This window comes from Chelonus insularis, unplaced genomic scaffold (assembly GCF_013357705.1).
Source record: "Chelonus insularis isolate UGA/USDA-ARS -01 unplaced genomic scaffold, ASM1335770v1 contig_88_pilon, whole genome shotgun sequence".
Lineage (NCBI taxonomy): Eukaryota > Metazoa > Arthropoda > Insecta > Hymenoptera > Braconidae > Chelonus > Chelonus insularis.
In genome coordinates, this window is record NW_023276776.1 from 1,120,250 (window position 1) to 1,134,905 (window position 14,656).

A 14,656-nucleotide genomic window follows, 5' to 3' on the forward strand; every position below is an offset into this window, starting at 1 on the left:
TTACTTAAATGTAAATACTTTCATATCAAATTGTCTAATGTACCAGGATAGGTAAAATATATACTTTTTGATAAAAGATAATAATGGAAATATAAATATTTCACGGACATGTAACTTATCCCTAATTAGTTCTTATCCTCATTTGTTAATTAATAAGGATGAAAGGTAATTACAATCAATCGAAAGCGTTACTAAGCGAAATTAATATATTTCCTGTTAGTTTTAATTTCATGTTACGGACATATTTAGTAAATATCAGTCGTACACGAGTCAAAAAAATATGACGCATATTGATCAAGGATAATACAAATCCGTGTTATTAGCATTGGAGATTTCCGTGACCCTAAAGAACATATTGTATTTCTTACAATATTTATTATTAGTAATACTCTCTGTATAAAAATGAGCCTAATAGCCTTTGAAATAAGAAACTTTTTTAATAAAATTAAAATATCTTTATCTATGCTAGTTACACTGATTTACACTACTTTATCGATATAATTGTTCTTGCAATACAGTGAAATCTTTAATGCACTTATCTCTGGTATTTCGAACTTTGACCCAATCAAATGACGCGGTGATTTTCAACTGATTATTATCTACCTACTTTCGATTATTTTGTGCCGTTCTCTTAACTGCTAGATAATTTGAAGAGATCGTAACCTCAAAGCCCCAAATAATAGAGATTTCACTGTATTTTTTACTGACTATAACATTTTTACTGTTTCCATAAACCGGAAGAAGAGGTTATGACACAAATTTAACGCAATGTATAATATTAAATCAAACTTACCGTAAACAACAATTTTCCTCAATCATAAACACAGTAATGACACACCCGCACTCTCAGCACGTGCGCTTTCGTCCGAATAGAATTATGAACTAGCTTCAAAATAAAATCCATTCCATCTACAATATTACAAGGCCAGTGAGTCGTTACCCTTTTGGGAATAGCTGATAAATTGGCGGTGACCAATTCATATTATTCGTCTCGTTCGGATGTTTTTTTATGAGTCGAATTTTATTAAAAATCTTGTCTAATGTTTGACTAATTTTTTGGTTCAAAAAGTGTTTGAATAATAAATAAAAAAATGAATTGATAAATCTAACTTAAACATTTTTAGCTTAATTTAATCTAGGTTTTTGGCTCATTCCTTAGTAACCAAATTAACGTAAGACTGACGACAGAATTGCTTATGATGGTCTAAATTATTCATGTATGTATATATATCTGCCGTTTCTCAGAAACAGACAGACGCAAGAGTTTCGGCAACAAATTTAAAGTCAAAAATTAACGGAAATCTGATTCAAAAGGGGAACAGATGGACGTAAGCCTGGCGACAATTTTTATGACAGGGCTGGCTCTTACGGTAAGGTACTATTTTATGAAAAAGTGGCCTTAAATTTTCGGAATAACGGACATATTAGTTAATTACATATTTCCTTGTATATTATTTCCAAAGAATTCCACTTTGACCGCATTGTTGATTAAACAAAATAATGTTGTTATCAGTATTCGAGACATTAACATATATTATTGTGAGTGCTTTGATGAGGCCGCTAGAAGGACGGCAGACCACGGAAAGCCACGATAAGAACAGGCATAAAAAGTTGGGAATTACTCACAAGTGTGTTTCATAGCTTAAATAATAAAGCATTTTAAAGCATAACCAAAAGGACCGAGATGCAACTCCCGGTCCGAGCAAGCAGCTTTTTTCCTGTATGACGGTAGTAACTGCAGAGAAGTGGGAGGGAGGTGAAGAAGCAACAGTATATAATTACCATCACGTCCATCGGTTAATTCCCGTTATTCATGACACATTTATTAGTACTACTGTATTACTTATGGCATTTATGAATACACATGTAAGCCAATTAAACTATAATAGGACATCGTATCGACAAGGCCACATTAGGAATGATTAGAATAATCACACTGTGACATTTTATGTAAAGTTGTAATAAAAATTGCACAAAAATTTTATTTTGTCATCTATAACAGTTTATCGAATTTTATGCAAACAAATATTAACATTTTAACAATATCTTTACTCAGAAATTTAAAGTATCTGATGAATGATTTGACCTTTAAGATATTTTTGTAATACAAAAATACGACACGCGTTATGCTAGCCGAAAATAATCGAAACCAGCCGAATAATTCCGTTACCTTCCGAACGTTCATAATGTAAAGGACAACGATATAATGAATGTTTGAATAGCCTGTATACTAATTTTTTTCTTTCAAAATTTGCCACTATGCGTTATCATTATTCATAAATTATCAAAGTTTTTTTTTTCAAAACTGAAAAACACTAAAGAACAAAAATATAGCCTACATAATTACTTTATATTATGGCGCGTAAATCATGTTTTAGTCAACTAAACTTCGGCAAAGATCGGTAATATTCGGTTAACGCAACACTTGTTGTCGTGTTTTTCTATCTCGAAAACAACAGTAGTCTGATTGCTTTACACGAAAGTCAATAAGACATCGGCTTTATTAATATATCTATATTTAGACTATCTTATTAACTCATGTACGGTTATCTTATTCTTATTCAACAGCAAACAAGGATATGCATATTCTTACAATTTTAATTTTATAATAAAATTATTTTTAATGTTTCTCGATATTAAGTAATTTGACACATCCCTGTTTTTTTATATTCTATTGTATATAAATTTCAAATTAGAATAACAAAAAATTAGTTTTCAAGGATTTGGTTGAAATCTTTTGACAGACCAAAAGATTCAACCCTAGATAGGTCACACTATGAGAAAAAAGCCGCAATGGTTTTTAAGATGCAACATTGCTACATCTTTTACCGGCTTGAACCTAAAACCAATACTTGCTCATTCAACACACTTGAAAGCAAGGGAATACGACTGAGTCCGAATTTATCTGAGCTGACCTAAATTCACATTTGGCAACATTGTAACGTAATATCTGCTAACGCTTTAGATCAGCTAACAAGGAAACCACTGTAAACTGATTTTCTTAACTTACAATTAATTATTTATTTTTATCTTCATGATCTATTAATACTTTCTGAAAGCGTTAAAAAATTTTTAAAAGTTTGAAAAATACACTTAATTTTTCAGGAGCCATTCGGCTGTATTTTCATTAAGTAAAAAAATACAAAACTATTCTCGCCGGCTTTTTCCTCATAGGGTGACCTATCTAGGGTTAATTAATTTGGGTAACATACAACCGAATAACGAGAGGTAAATTTGCTTTGGTACAATAATAACAAAATCTTAATTTTTTTAGTTCATGAACTGTCTATAAGGAAAAAGGGTAAATTGGAACGTGGAGGAAAAAAGTACCAATTTATTAAAATAAGTTTAAAAACGCTTAATAAACTTTTTGCTTATCAATTTTTCAATTTGAAAAAGTCACTCATTAGTTGGATATAATTTAGTTATTAGCTAACATCATATGTCCACGTAAATTTAAAGATATGATTTGTTGGTAAATTAGTTTATTTATTGAGTAACGTTAGTTTATAGTGTTCTACTTTACCCCGCTTTTCCCTACCCAATCACTACAGGCAGTCCAGCTGTGATAATAATAACGAAAACATCAGATAAGATAGATATCAATTGATTTTGTATTGGGTTTCGACATATCATAATGAGACATCAACAACACGTTTACACTAGTTATTTTTTTACCTTCGAAGAGTTCGGTTGGATGTTACAACAAGGAAAGATTTCAGAAACAATAGAAAATAACATAAGTACGTAACGGGATTTTCGGATCTGAGTATACAATTTCAGTGTTAACCGAATTTAACATTCGACATATCTGACATCTTTTTTAAAAGTTAAATTCATATCTCTGAATAAAAGATTATACATTCTGCTTATTTTAAATTCACTTCAAGACTGCCGAAGTGAATAATTTGAAATTTAGTCAGTTGAATTTGAGAGGCCTTAAAGTGATATATTGGTTCACTATTTAACGCGAACGTGAACTGTAAGGTCGTGTGAAAAAATCATCTACAAAATATGGATATCTCGGAATCACCTGTAAGAAACAATCGATCAGTGTCTATAAGTTATGGGGTTTATGGATTTTTGACATTTATAACGTTATTACTTATAATTCAACTCACATTTACTGTGATGAACAACCAAGTGTTAAATAAAAGCCCCGCGAATGAACAGTTACCTGATATGAAGAATACCAAAAGGAATGTGCCCTACGTTAACAATTTGGAAAATATAGAAAGCACTACAATGTTGTGTGAGTTTGTGAAAGTGAAAGATCAAAAGTGCGATAAAAATGTAATCATCGATTGTATAGAGAAGAAGCCTCAAAATGTGAAAGATGCGGATTTAGAATCAATATTCCATATTCGGTTTACTATGAAAAGTGAATGTTAGTTTTAATCCACTTCATAATAATGGTCGTATTTTACAGTGTGATTAGTGTTTTGTGGACAGATTTTAAGTCATTATGTTTATCCTGAAGAATCTCTTCAAAACATGTACAGTATTGAATTCGTAAGTGACTTTAATCAGTGGATTTATTTCGGATTTAGAGACTAGTTTAGATACATCGGCAACTATCCTATTATTCATAGAAACCAAGTATTATTTATGTCAATGATTTAATTCCAATAGTATAAAGGAAAAAAACTATTACCTTTACAATTATACAAAGCATTGCGATGAGTATGTTAATGTCGTATTCAGTATTGTGTTAAAAGTTGTAAATCTCATTGTTATGTCTGTCTGTTGATCAGAGATTAAACGTTTTACCGTGACACTAATGTATTATAATGGTAATATTTTTTTTTTGTCAATATTGACAAAAGTAGACTAACTGACACATCTTTACAGAAACTTAGGTCTAAGAATTGGTTAAACATTTGAGACTGCTACTAAACCGATTTTTTAGCAAGAACTTTCCTCAATTTTATGTAGGTGTAGTGTAATGTAGATATAATTTAATGTGTATTTTAAATGGGTTCAAAAGAGGCCTAAAACAGATCCCAAAATTAAAAAAAATAACCACTATACCTATTTATTAAAGCCGAATTTTAACTTAAAAATATTTTCAGTTCCAAAAACAAGCCTAATACACACTTATATTCAAAAGGCGCCTATATGAAGCCGAAAAATCTTTTTCAAGCTCACAATGCGCTCAAATCAAGCCTTGATTTGGATGTATTGTGAGTTTAGGATATATTTTTAGGCTTGAATTTGGCGCGCTGATAGACATACCTTTTACCCATGTTAGTCAAACTTATATAAGGGCATACGCTGTTAACCAAAAATTCGTCTAACAAAAAAGCATTGAATTGAACTTCTGTAATATCTCTGTTCTCTGACAATGCACTATCTTAAATCATGCATAATGTTTATAATTTCTTATCTATATAGATCACCAGAAATTAATAAAACAGACTTTGCACCTCGATTTTTCTTACCTTCTTAAAGATAAACCTATGCACTTTGACTCTTAAATGACTTCTTGCAACGATATGAATAGTGATGTACTTTTTAAATGAACCAGAAAATTGTAATTGATTTCTTTTTCAATGTACAGTCAAATCTCTATTCTTTGGTCTCTAATATCTTGGACCTTCCCTTCCCGAAAGGAGAAATGACATTCCCATTTTTTTTGGTCGTTCTTTTCTCAATACCATCATTTTTTTTGTAGCGCTTCAATTAATTAAAAGCTTTGTAGCCTTTGTCTTACTTAGATTCTGCCCAATGGCGTCACAGAATAATTAAAATAGGTGTACAACCTCCGCCGTTCTTTTTACGGTCTAAAATTCATACGTATAACTGAGATGTAATCCGATTAGATAAAATGGCTCTTTATTCTAAGTTCATGAAGGGTTCATATTTCTGCATACTCTCAAAGGGAAATAGAGTAATTTTTATTTTATTCGGGGCCTTTACTGTATGTTTAATTTCAAATACTGTACATATTTGAGACAGAAAACACTCTCTTTTCTCATTGCACACTATAGGCAAACTGAGAAAAGGATTCCTCAGTTGTTTCAATGCACTTTTACCCTTATAAACTGTACTTAATTTTCTTCACTTTCATATTATAGGTAGAAAATAATTTAAAATTATGAATATTTAAAAGTGACATAACCATTTACCTCATGAGTCAATGGTTTTTGTATTATGAAGCGTGATTCAATACATCGATATTGAGGAAAGTAATGAATTAAGGCGATGTTCTAGTTCTGGGCTTTATCATTGTAAAAAATTAGTAATACATCGTTCTATTGTATTAATCCTTTTAAACATTTCACATCACTAGTTGGCTGGTAGTATATAAGTGAATACATTTTATATCTTTATATCGCATAGTGTCATTATAATTTGTAGTGTAACGACATCACAGATTTCTGTAAGTTCAATTTCTTTTTATAATTATTGTATTTAGGCTATATTAGAAATAATTTGCCTTAATTTTTATTCAAGTATCTTTCTATACAAATTGGATGTCTCATTCATATATTAAGAAATAACTAAAAATTAGCGCTTACAAAGTGTCGTGAATGTATAATGCAAATTACCAATTTTTTTAATTTTCCGCATAAAATAACCAATAAAGAAAAGGTCATTCAGTTTTTTGTTATATTTTGATTAATAGCTAACTTCATATGCTCATGTAAATTCATAGATAGGATTCTAATTCGAATTTCAAACTGAATCATGCTGAAAAAATATTTTTCTTCGCAGAAAAATGTCGAACGACGCTACAATTAATCTGTTATCCGCAAAAATTGAATACCAAAAAGCTAGATTAGTATTTACCGACACAGATCAAGAACGGCAGAAGATTATCCGTACCATCGCAAGGTTGCGTAATATTTTAAAACATTATGTTGATCAAGAAAATTATATAACCCTTCGAGCAATCATTGCTTTGGAATTGTCGTTTAATACATACGTCTAAACATACCTATAGAACTTAAGTTCATAATGGTGCCATTGATTTTGAATTCTATGAGTGTAAATGCCATATTAAGCATTATTTCACTGGAAATTTTATTGGGATTAAACTGAAATGTTTAAGTATTTTAACTCGGCCTTAGATGTGATGTCGGCCTAAAGGAGTTATTTTTACGAAAACTTGGAGGTATTTTATATTATTCAGGGTGATAAAAATACGAAATTCGCATGTTTATTTAATAATAAATCATGTATGTAGTTTATGATTAAAATGTATAATAAAGATTTATAAAGCTTTACAAAGTTGTGTCATATCTATTTATACCTCCTAGAACAAGACCGGACAAGCTGACTACTTTTGGAATACAGAAAAAAAGGTAACGTATTTTTCTCTCACGCTTATGTTTTGCTATCGGGTTTTTTGTCCTATTTGGTTTCTTAACAGTAATTATTGAACTTGAACTTTTTTCTTCAATATAGTTTGCGTTCTCTTGATGAACATAAATACAAGTTTTTTATGAAATCACGAATTCAGGTAGTATGTAATCAACGATGTTGACCTTTATGGAATTTCGAAGGTTAACAGAAGACAGTTCAATGAAATTGAAAAAAGAACTAATACATACCAAGGAATTAAATATTTAATGGTTAAATATTCTTTATCCTTATGATAAGTGAGTGATTAATAAATTTTTGCTAATAAATATCGTAACGTTACAAATTAGCAAATTAAAATAAACCTTTATTTTATCCTCATCAAGGTTCCTCGCCGCAACCATATTTTTTTTAAACTCAGTATTCCTGTTAGATTCTCAGAACAAAAATGAATCATAATTACTTAGTATATTTGTTTACTTTATAGTTTTTACAACATAATATTTATGCTCAAGACTCAAGAGCTGGTTGCAAACAGGAAAAATGTGTCCTAACTCTGTCTCATAACTTTGGACACTTAAGTCAAACAAAGGACTCCTTCTATAATAAGTTTTGGTACTCTGTAGAATATTACATAGGTTTATTTACAACAATCATCTGTAATTTTAAAACATATGGAAAAGAGGTTTAGATCTTTTTGTCCTTATAATACATTACAAACAGATAAAACTTTTACACGCACCTATACATCTAGTGATCTAAGTAATAACTTAGGTCACTAGTATCTACTATACCAATTATTAGGTATACCTAATAATCTGATGTAATAAGTATACCTATTATTTACCTTGGAAAAATAACATTGACCAGGACTTAAAATATTCAAGTTACATTGACATTTAGGTATTTATAAATATAAACCCTTTTCTTATTTGAATATGACAGGTTACATTCATCTTGTCATTTTCAGATTTAATATATGCTCTAGTGTGACTTGATAGCTGTTATTGTTTATCATAAATATGCATAAATACATGTTAATTATGTCCTTGAATAACAGCTAAGGTTATTGTCCAGTGAAGATAGAATTTTGATAAACACCTTTATGTTATCACAATTGGTATTTAAATTTTTTGCTGCAAAAAACGTTTGACGGAAGTCGTTATTCAACACTGGTATCGATAATCCGAGTACGTGAGAATTAAGTATTCACTATATCAAACTACTGACAAACAATTGACAATTTGAATATCAATATAAATTAAATTGTTTTTTTATTTAAATCAACAAATATATAAATGATGACTTTAACGTATTGTTTAGTTACTTTACAAACGATTAACAGCAAATTTTCATTTCACCAATCTAGGGGTCTTGAAACGTGAAGATATATCATAATTCGGGATTCGCAAAATTGGACTCATTGTTATAATTTCCCACTGGGAAGTTAAAAATATTTCACAATTTTGAATAAAATCGCTAATTGATTTCAATTCTTGCACTGAAAATTGTACTGCATATAGAAGAATCTCATCCCAATATAAAAACAGCGCTAGTAAGCACTATCTTATTATTAGGGAAGAAATCAGTCATTTTCTTCCCGGAAAACAGAGAAAAATGGTTAACCTTCAACGGATACGAGTAAATACACTCTTGTACAGATTGTTATAACACTATGTGATTATTGTGTTATAATTTTCTAGAATAATAAATGAGAACTAGTAATAGTAAATAGTGTACATCACGTAGTATGAAGTAAATTCAAGCACAATTTAAGTGGAATTGTATAAATTATTATTAATTTTACGTGTATTATTATTAATACACTCTAAATCCAAGTCTGTTATTCTTGTATACACTTTTAACACGCTAAGACTCTTCAACATAAAACGCCGTAAACAAACTATAGATTTTTTACACACTATGAAACGTGTAAAAAGCGTCTACAAATCATGTATAGTTTGTTTATAGGCATTTTACATTGAACACATTGTATGTGTATTATTTTAACACGTTTGTAAAATCTTGGGATTTGCCGTGTGGAAATGTAAACTTTCCATGAAGGCTTCATCGACGGATCAGTAATTCACTAATTATTCACGCCAAGTTCGTTATTAATTGATTTAATAGTAGAGTCGATAAAATATAATAATAAAGAGTTGACTGATAGTCATTCTCTTTTTTTGTTCCTCAACAAACGATACATTACTTTTTCATTACATAAATTACACAAATAACAATAATGTCTCGTATCTATTATTATTTCAACGTTATATAATTTAAACGTTAACTGGAAACTGGGGGAAAAAAAAAATTTGTATTCAAATATAAATATAATGAAAAAATAATTCAAAGAAGTGCACATTTTTTTACACACTCGTTTTCAATATAATGAGTCTGCGAGCGCTAACTCGTGGCTGTGAGAGAAACTTTGTAACGCACAAATGTAGAGGGGATGTTTTAGACCATTCGAGAGGAGGAGCCTAACGAGTCTGAATTTTCAATGTAGCGGTATCGTCGAGTACACAGTGGCGGGGAACCTTTCAGTACATTCGTATACTATCAAGAAACCGCGGTACCGGCTTAATGCGCATAATTGACAATAATAAAAATTAATTTTTTACCATAGAAATATAAATTACCAACATTTGCAAAAAATACAGTACGGAATGATAAAAAAATCATCTGAGAGTTTATTATAATTTGCAAATTTTTACTTTTTATTTTCAATATTCTTCTTAATTTGTAACTGAACATTTATTAATAGAAAATAAATATTAATAGTGAAGAGTAATTACAGGTGGCTAAAATAAATAAATATCAAAAGTGTATTAAATCATTATTTTACTTTGAATTCAATGATTTACTTGTTTTTGTGAAAATATCAAACTTTATGTGATTTACAGATCAGTATTAATTTGTGTATAATTCTTATTACGTGCAAAAACGTTTTTTTTTTTTTTTATTTGAACTAAAGAACAATTAGTGAATTTGTTAGCAGTCAAATTTTTAATTATGTATGTTGAGTGTGTGCGCAGTGAGCCTCCAATAAAAAAAAAGTTTTGTGTTAAAACTAATTCAAAAAAATATTACTCATGTGATTATAAAAATTTAATAATATACAGTCAATTATTACTATTTTAACATATGCTAAAAAAAGAAGCATTAATTTTTTTAAATTTCATCAATTTTAGTTCTTTAATATTTCACTAATTCCATGTTGGATGAAAAAAGTGTCTCCTATAAAAATACCTGAATAAAATCACTTTCATGGACTGTGATATCTCTAAATGAGATATATTGTGGAATCATTATTTTAATACAAATTTATGATGATCATCTATTTCAGGTAACAATAGGAATTTTTTTTCAAAGCATAAATAAAGTGAGAAAAACATTTTATCTCTAATGTAATGATTGTTTGAGATGCAATGATGCTAGATTTTTCAATTTATTTCTATATTAAAAAAAATAAATTGTAGAATCAAGTAGTCTCTGGTATTAAATAAATAATTTGTTCAATAGATTATTAAAATATTAATCTCAATTAATTCTTTACTTAGCAGGAGTAATTATTTACTTGATTCTACAAAAATTACATATTTACTTGATATATTGAAAAGAAACAATAGTTTTTTTTATGTAAATACTGATTTTCTGAATTCTTTTTGCTTGCTTTCAATCAAAATGGAATAAAAAAGAAGTTATTTGCATTAAAATAGAACTTTCATGATTAACTTTTAGATTGAAAACTCTATTCCCTTTCAAAATAAATCTTAAATTATAATTGTGTCTCGTAAACTATTTTTAATTCTGAATTAATGATAAATGCTTGTAATCAACAAACTATTAATTGTTTATAATAATACAACATGTTACAATAATTAATGCATCAGTGAAACAAGTTATATTATCAGAATGCTAGGTTTTACTGTCTTATCATATTATTACAAAACATTGTATACTCTATTCTTCATTATCTTCTTTGGTAAAAAATAAATCCTATCTTTATCCTTCTTTATTAAAATTATCGATTAATTATTATATTATGTATTCTAAATTCTTTCATAACAACTGTAGACTTCTATTAACGTTATTCTTTGGCATCAAATGAGCTTTTGGGCCAATTTGTATTTGGAAAAGTACAAAATAGCAATATTATTTTACCATAACTTATCATCATTATTAGGATAATAATATTTTCTAGCTAATTGATAAAGTCATGTAAAAAATACTTTTAAATTTTTCTTCTTATCATAACTTGATTTTAATTAGAGTTAATTGCAATAAACTATATATTTACACATTAATTCTTGGTGGAGTATATAATCATCAGTTGATGAGAATATTTTGTAATTCTTTTCCAAATTAATTGCAGTATTAAAAGACTAATTATAAAAATGAAATTTGTATGAATAATATTAAATTAAACTTTAGCTTCTTGAATATATATATATAATAAATAAATAATGTGGTATATTTTATTTGATTTGTTGAAAATTTTTTTAGTGAGATACAGTTAGAGGCTATTTGAATATTATAATTAACGTACAGGAGTGTTATAATATACACTAAAATGCACCCTTTCCTGCTCATGGTTTATTTCCTCTTTTTTGTTTGTCCCCCCTCTACCCCTCCTCCTAAAAATATCAGGTAGAAATAACGTATTACCTTGATCCTTTTTCTGCAGATCGGTACACAGGATTGTGTATGATTTAAATATAGTATAATCACTTTGTATTTCTTAAGATAAAATTAAAAAATTTTTTTTTTAGCTTCTATCACAATACAATATTCAACTCAAAACATCTTTAGTTTCAAAACTAAAAGTCATTTCTCATTTTCCTTACTAACTATCATTTTTTACCTAATTTATAATTAATTTACAATAAATTGACATTTTTGTTCACACTCTTTAGTTATTATTTGATAGTTTTTTTTATTCTTTTATTTTTATTATTATTATTAATATTTCTCTTACTTTGTAGAATTGATGTTTAACTCTAAGAGTTTTGTAACAGAGAAATGAATTGATATTACGTAAAAAAATACACATACACAGTAATCACTTCTTCTTAAATTCATAAAACATAACAAAAAAAATTTTTATTATGTCAATTAAAAAATACTTGGAATAATTATGAAATTTTTGAATCATGAGATGAATGATATTAAATGTAAATTATTAGACATGTAAGTTGTAGATAAATTTTTACTAAATGTGTGCATGTGTGTGTGTGTGTCTGAAAAATGGATCATAAAAGGACTTAATACTAAAAACTTTATGTAGAAAATATAAGATTCATAAGATTAGTATAATCTGCATTTATTGAACGCATCTAATAACAAATAGAATGGACAGCATTAATTGATGATAGATAAAATTTTCGGTTGAAAATCCTTTACTATATTGATGGTACAAAAGTTTTTAAAAACGTATCTCATCTTATTTAAAATTATTGTTCCTTTTTGCCTGTAGTTTTATTTCAAATTTATAACCTATCATTATCTGATGAATTATTAAATAATATTATAAATTTTAGGTACTCTATTTAGTGACTAAATATTAATATCTTTACTTCTCTATTATTTATTTTATTTAATATTTTTTTATTCAATAATTATGACCTTGAAGACACTAATCTATATTTGATTTATTCAATTTATTATATTTAAGCCAAAATATAAAATAATGCTTGAAAAGTTTGAATTCAGTGATAGACAAAGTATCAAATGGTTGACGATATTTCAGTCAGAGTAGAGGAATTAGTAACTGATGAAAAATTTGAAGCAATTTTTTTAGCTTGTAAGAAAAAAAATTTGAATTAAACAAAGTATAATTTGAGATATGATTTTATGCACACTCAATGGATTAAAACATTTGGTGAATAGGTAAATGTCAGTAATTCTACTATTCATATTCAAGTACCATCAGTATTCTGGACTATAATAAAAACTTTCCTTTAATTAAAGTTTTTTTCGAATAACCACTGTACGCATAATTGTAGAGGATATGGTTTTCAATTTTTTTTTTGGTTTCCAACGACATCACAACGGTGCCTGATTTGCATGCACTCTTTACTCCAGGTGTTCTACTATTTGCATACGAATGCATAACGCTTCTAAAATTCACCCCATGCGCTTTTACCTATACCTTCTCCCCACGGAATTATCGTTTATGGGTTACCGGCGCAGCATGTTACGTTGTTAACTATATATTAAAATTTTGTTGCTGGCTCCAAATTTTGTATGATTGAAAATAAGGTTTCTTTTATGTACTATGTAAAGGAATGTTTGAAATCTTAAGAAAATTTTTTACTCCTTTCAATACAAACTCATCATGGGGATTGCCTGCTATTAAATCTTTCTCACAATGAAGAGAGAAACAAAATTACTCATTTACATTCTTTATTAATTATATTTAATTCAATTATATTCTAAAGAAAATATCATTCTATTTAAATTGAATTAAATTTTCAAATAAATATATTGATAGAATATTTAAAAAGGATATTATTTAAAGCCATTTAAAGCTATTTAATAATAAAAATAATTAATTATTATGATAAATTATAAATGAATTTTAAGCAAAAAAATAAAGAACGTTTATTGATTAATTTGGATATGAAACTACAATAGAGTCAGTGACAACATCATTGGCAGCTATATATTTTTGTGCTTTTTATAAATTAAATAATTATTTTTAATTGAAAAAAAGTATTGTAAAAATTTAATTTGAAAAAATCGATTTTTATGAATATTTAGATTTCACTTGGAATAAATTTCAAGGAGTAATATCAAAATATTTCTTGAAATACTTTGATTCCCATGTCATTTTCATGTCACAAATTCGCATCTAATGCAAACAGGCTTTTACACATCACATAGGGAAAGGATAGACGCGTATATTGCTTTCTCCCGCTTCCTCATCTCCAAGCATCATGAAATTTTTCGATTTATTTTTGAATATTTTTCATAAAAGATATCATTTTGATGAACATCTATTTTATTCATCATTCAAAACTTTATTAATTCTTTCTAATATTCTAATAATAATTATCATAACATAAAAATATCACTAAATTTACATTATTTTGATATTTTTAGATAATAAATCATTGTAAAACTTTAATTTTTCTATAAAATTATTTAAATACTCCTTTAATCATGTCTACATTAACTGTTAATTTTGATCAAATATTTATTACTTTATCTTTAATAAAATTAATTAGTTATTCGACATTTATTCCTAGTTATTCGTGGTTTGAAAAAAAAAAAGAGCAAAGTTGTTTAATTTTTTATAGAAATTGATGATTAATTATTTTTATATTTTAGATGTTATCAATAATGA

General features: G+C 27.7%; 1 protein-coding gene across 1 annotated transcript in view; it reads right to left on the reverse strand.

Moving 5' to 3' along the window:
* LOC118071588 (uncharacterized) overlaps positions 1–14,656 on the reverse strand; it is a 36,668-nt gene that overhangs the window by 3,455 nt on the left and 18,557 nt on the right. The window lies entirely within an intron of this gene.